The sequence below is a fragment of the Microtus ochrogaster genome, chromosome 8 (assembly GCF_000317375.1).
Source record: "Microtus ochrogaster isolate Prairie Vole_2 chromosome 8, MicOch1.0, whole genome shotgun sequence".
Classification (NCBI taxonomy): Eukaryota; Metazoa; Chordata; class Mammalia; order Rodentia; family Cricetidae; genus Microtus; species Microtus ochrogaster.
In genome coordinates this window covers 38,266,188-38,271,931 of record NC_022015.1, presented here as the reverse complement: position 1 = coordinate 38,271,931, position 5,744 = coordinate 38,266,188, and the positions used below count along the sequence as shown (strand labels likewise).

At 48.1% G+C, this 5,744-nt stretch overlaps 1 protein-coding gene and 1 pseudogene across 9 annotated transcripts in view; one reads left to right on the top strand and one right to left on the bottom strand.

The window, feature by feature from the left end:
• The first annotated feature begins 2,051 nt into the window (after positions 1-2,051).
• Positions 2,052-5,744, top strand: part of Ppp6r3 (protein phosphatase 6 regulatory subunit 3) — a 136,310-nt gene continuing 132,617 nt past the window's right edge. For all 9 annotated transcript variants that reach the window (XM_013347871.2, XM_026781673.1, XM_005351621.2 and 6 more), the window contains exon 1: positions 2,052-2,143. The gene's annotated coding sequence lies outside the window, so the exon portion shown is untranslated. The remainder of the gene's footprint in view (positions 2,144-5,744) is intronic.
• The window catches only part of LOC102000247, a 10,614-nt pseudogene continuing 6,987 nt past the window's right edge, over positions 2,118-5,744 (bottom strand).

The window sequence follows — 5,744 nt, the reverse complement described above, 5'->3', positions numbered from 1 at the left end:
TGGGAGTCTTTACCTGACCAAGGTCACCCAACCCCTATTTGGCCTGTGGTGTTCAAAAGGTCTCTGGTCATGCAGCTAGTGTGTAGAATGGGGACTGTAATGCTGTTGCCGACCTTCTAGCAATAAGCTCTGGCAGCTGCCTCCAGCCATAACTCCCTGGAAAGACTGGAGGCCATGATGGGTTTGTGTAACTATACAACCCTCTCTTACTACCCTGGTAGTGGAGCTCAGAGCCAGGGTAAGTGAGGTGGAGGGCTCAGTCCAGCTGGGCCCCATGTAAAAGGGTGGAGGCTCAGAGATTCTGAACCTGGAAAAGCCCTGAGTGCCCAAGAATGCAGGTCCTGTCTCCTCCAGTCCAGGGAGTAGTAGGCTCTGTCCCTCCTCCCAGGGGATGGATGCCTAGAGGTAGCCTAGAGAAGATTCTCAGGAGACACACCACATGCTCTCCCAGCTTCAGCAAATCCCTGAACAAGTCAGAAGCACTATAGCTACTGCTGAGATGTGCAGGTAGCCCCTGTTGAGGTGTGAGCACTGTCACTCCAGGCCTGTGTGACTCAGCCACCTCTGCTACTCAGTCTCCAAATACCTGTGAGCTCCAAAGCCCCATCCTGGGGTCTCTGTGATACCCTGCCTCTTCCTGCCACCAACACCCTAGGGATCTGGAGTGCTGGCCTGTCTTACAATATAATACCTTCCCAGGAGAGTCTGTCCTTCAGTTCAATCATCTTGGTCACTTGTTTTCCAAATGGCATGGGAAGGCCTGCTTCATGAAAGACTTCCAAGAGTGGGAGACTTTGTTGACCTTGGTGGCCAGGTTGCAGTGCCCCTGAACTTCTGTCATGTCTACTCTGAATAGAGCATGTTATTCATAGGGGGGCATAAGGGAAGCGTCTTAGTACATTTTTCTTCGTACCTTCCCTTTAGTACCTTATCCTGCTGGGGTATAACATTCTGACAAAAGCATCTTTAGGGAGAAAGGGTTCATTGGGCCTTATGGTACTAGGGTACTGGCCATTATGGCAGGGAAGTCAAGGCAGCAGGTTTAGGAGCCTGCAGGTCACAGCCCTTCGGGCCAGTTGGTAGAGGAATGAATACGTGGGCTGAGCTCAATTTCTCCTTTTAAACAGCCCTAGGAGAATTGACAACTGTGATTAACTATCAAAGTGGGAAGTCTGGGGTATTGGGGAGGCTTGCAAGTGGGGATCCCGAGGTCCAGGACCTTAGCTCTGAGGTGGGACAAATGTATGGTTCAATTGGTGGTACTCTAGTATTTGGAAGAAATTCATGTGTAAATTCTTTTCTTTGACAAAAATCACAACCTGGCATTTTTTTCTAAGTATGTTTTGTCTCAGGAAGACCACCTCGACTTTGATCCCATTTTTAGGATTGTCCCTTAGTCTGTCTGAAGTGTTTAATTTAAACAAACACTCTTTTGTAAAATTGTACAATGGAGCATCGATCCCACTACCTCTCACATGCTAAGCGAGCGCTCTACCATTTGAGCTAATTCCCCAACCCTAGGTGACTTCCGCCTCAGGTCTTGTTGTGACTCACGTCATCACCGGTATTTCCCCCCCCCCCCATTTCCCTCCCCCGAGGCCGTTGCCCCACCGCCTGTTGTCATTGTGCTATCCCATTGGTTCCCTCGTATCAAAAGCTACACAGCCGGGATTGGTTTGGCTCATTTGTTTTAAAATGCACTGACTACGCGGATTGGTGGTCCGAAGCGTCCGTCACGCGAGGCACTGCTGTTGCTACGGCGTATAGGAACACAGTCCAAGCTTCTCCCCATTTCTGACTTGTTTCTCAGACACCGGGGTCTTAGAGGTTCCGGATCCGTCAAGACCATGGGAAAAAGAATGCGCCTCTCGCGTTTGACTGACAAGGGTCCAGAGCCAATCGGAGTAGAGGCGAGGGCCCCGCTGGGAGGGCCAATAGGTTGTGGGGGGCGGGAGAGTCAGGCCAATTATTTTCGGGAAGGGGGCGGAGTCTTGCCCGAGATTGGCTGCGGGGCGGCCGGAGGGAGGGCGGGGGTAACTCCAGGCCTGCTTGATACGTCCGCCATTTTGGGCGCTTTGCTGATGGTGTCGGTGAGCCCTTTTCCCGCCTGAGCGTGACTAGCTGCGGGTCGTGGCGCCTCCAGGTAACTCGGGGGAGGGGGTGGCGGCACGGGGTGCGCCGGCCGCGAGGGCGGGCGGCCGACCGAGGGGGTTGATGGTCGGGTCCGGGCGGCGTGGGGAGGGAGCGTCCCGGCCCCTCTCCCCTCCCCCCCGGAATCGGCTGCTTTGGCGGCCCGGGAGGCGGCGTCCAGCCCTGGCCGGGACCGAGTCGCCAGCTCCTGTCAGCCTGTCGTTGGCAGCCCGCCGAGTCGGCGGCGAACTTTGGACGCCGAGGTGACTCTCCGGGCTGGGCGAGGCGGGAGCCCGGGCGAGGCGACGAGAGCCGCAGCTAAGTCGAGGGTCCGGGACGAGCTTCCAGGGCTCCCGCGCCGGGGCCTTCCCAGAGACTTCTCGAGGTCTCCCGGAGCTTGTCAACTCGTCGGAGACCTTCGCGAAAGCCTTTGTTGGACTCTGGTCCTCCGAGGAACAAGTTTTGTGGGTTTCTGGGCATTAGCCGCAGAGTCATCGGAATACACAAAAACCAGTTCCGAGTCTCCCAGGGCCTTCGCGGTGAATCCTCAGCCTCCGCTGACCGGGGGCACTCGAGACTCCTTGGTGTTTTGGAGCTAGGGTGAGAGCTTATTTTTTTTTTTTTTGAGAGCTTATTTTTGTGGCTCCAAGTATCTCCCTTTTAAAGAAGCTTGGTTCAGTGTTAACTTGGAGGTTTTTTCCCCCCCCCTCCCAGGCCGTTGCCTTTTTCAGAACTTGAACTTCAAGTTGTAGGTGGGACAGAATGAGTGATTTGATTAGCTCGGTGCCGGGGCTTCTCCACCGCGTGACCTGCTGTCATTTTCCCCCTACCCGCTGCGCTGCGTTCTCTTTAGGAGGGCTCAGAGCTTTGTTTATGTTTTTTGCTTTCCGCCCCAGGGAGGAGGGCTCTTCGACGGGTTTCCTTCCCTCAGAGCACTGGTTAGAGGATACTGTTTCACTTTCTTAAGTGAAGTTTACTTTGGTTTTTTTTCCTCAAGGTCACGTTGCCGACGGGGCAGCCCGTGAGAAAGGGACTTCAGATGGCCTACGGCTAAAATGTGCCTTGAAGTAGTAAGGTGCAAGATCTCTGTTGTGTCAGTGGTGGTTGAACTTTCTTTTGGGCAATTTGGAAATTATATCTCGCTTTGCCACTTTCTAGCCCCGTGACCTTGGGCAAATTTCTTATCTTTGCTGCCCCTGTGACCCGGGAAAACAATTCTGTCCCAACCAATGTGCCCGTTAGACCTGTAACTGAGGATATATGTAAATAAGTTCCCCGAAAGCAGTTAGAACCGAGCTTACCACATCCAGTCAGTCCAGCAGTGACCATAATTATAATTAGCAAAGTCAACTTGATTTTTTAATTTTATTTTTGAGGCAGGGTCTCACTGTAGCTAGAGATCTTTACTGCTTCTGCCTCTGGAGTAATGGGATTAAAGTCATGCACCACTACACCTGGCTCATTATTTATTAATTTTATATGTTTTTTGGGTCTCTTGTAGTTTAGGATGTTCATGATCTTTCTGTTCAGCTCAGTTTAGCCTTAAATTCTTGATCTTCCTGCCTCTCCCTCACAAGCTTTATGAGTGAGTAGAGGCACATACCACCACACCTAGTTTAAAATTAACTTTTAAAGGTTTAAGTACAGTTAGGAAAGCCATGTGCTGAAGAATCAGGTGGGCTAAAAAAAAAAAAACAAAACTGGAAGTTATTTCAAGTTTTTCCATTAGAAGGGAGGTGAAAGTTAATTAAATCACCTACTTGTGCTGGAACAGCTAGTCATGACACTTGAGAGTGTTTTGTCTAAATCAGTACTTATGTATAGAAAACACCCCCAGGAGCTTAAACAGCACAGTTCCTCTGATACTTCTGTGTGGTTGCCTCAAATCAATAAGTTCATGATTTCTTAGGTTTTTCCTGGTTTGTTGCTGCAATTGGAAGACTACATCCAGTCTTGAGCTTCAGCAAAGGTTCAGGTTAAACATACCTCACATCAAAACGCTGTGGCTTTTTAGCATCAAACTTTCAGATTGTGAGCAGTTTGTATTAGGGCTGCAAAACTGGTAAAGTCTGTGCCAAGACTCAAATCTGAAACCGAAGTAGTTGTAGTCCCAAGCACTTTGGATAAGGTATGCTCAGTATGTAACTTGGGGAGTAGCTGTGGGTGCTTTGACTCCTAGTCTGCACTTTACTGTATTTGGCCAGGGAGTCTAAAATATTTAGCAATGTCTTTCACTCATTCAGTCATACCTGAAATCAGCTTTTTCCGTTTCCATGGTGATAGTTACTTGTAACTTGGATTGGCTTATGTACAGGGGAAGAGTGTTTTGATAAACTCCATCATAAGTAGACCCCCCTCCCAACTGCACGTAATCAAAACAACCAGCCACAGACTACACAAACAAAAGGAGTTTGCATTAACTGAGTGTTTAAGAATATTCTATAGTTGTTCAGAAAATAGGAAGCAGTGGAATTGTGACTTCAAGTGGGGTTTACTTAGCTGCTTTAAGATGAATCTTTTGTGAGTTTCCTCTAAAAAAATGTGCTGTTACAAGTAAGCACGTCTTCCTTAGACCAGTATTTGTTGGGGTCGATAACTCAGTTTACTTCTATGATCAACTTGGACCTTGTAGTTGGTAGTTTAGATTTCATATCAGATATTACCAGTGTACGTTGATCTATATTTTTGCATTTACTACACTTCAAAAGAGCAAATGATAAGTTCTTCCAACTGTCTATTCAGCTAAAACTCAGCTTACTGAGTTTACTTTATGAAGAGGGCAGGGAGTCTTGCCTGGCTCCTTCGCCTCAAGATCTGAGCTGCTGTGGAGGCTGAGGAGCTGCTTTTTCTTAAAATGTTCTTGAAAATACTGGCCAGACCTTTTGACTTTCAGCAGCTTTACATCTTCCTCAAGATCTCAGGTGACTTTCCTTTTGTTTTAGTTGACCCATGATAATACTGTGTATAGATTCTGGACTGAGAAATCAGGGTAATTGAAGCATATTTCTTTGCCTCAAAGCTTTCCTTGTAGCTGAGGGTCTAGCTCTGTAACGTACCTGTCTAGGATGCATGAGGCTTTGGCATCTATCCATAGTATTCCAAATACTATGAATTAGAGATGAAGAATTAGTAAAACTGGGCATAGGAGCAACCCCTTTAATCCCAGCAGTTGGGAGGCAGAGACAGGAAGAGCTGGAGCTCAAGGCCATTGTCCTGGGTTATATAATGAGACCTCCACCGCCTCCCTTCAAGAAGAAAAAAAAATCAGTAAAAGTGATTCCCCCCCCCCCTTGTTGCTTGTGGTGCTGGGGATTGAACCTATGGCCTCATTTACTGTAGGCAAGTGCTTTACACTTAGTTTCACTCCATATCTGCTTTTTAAATTTACTCTAGGTGAGGAGGGTCTTTCAACTGTTTGTCCTCTCAGGAAGCATTGTTTTTGGCCTTACATCTCCACTGTGCTGTAGAGGGTAGAGGTTAAACCTGTGGTATAGAGATTATTATAAGCTCACCTCCCTATCCAGCCCTAAATATCAGTGGTGCTGCCATTATGATAGACTAACATACACTAGAATCACTTGGAATATTTGTATTTTTTTAATTTTTATTTATTT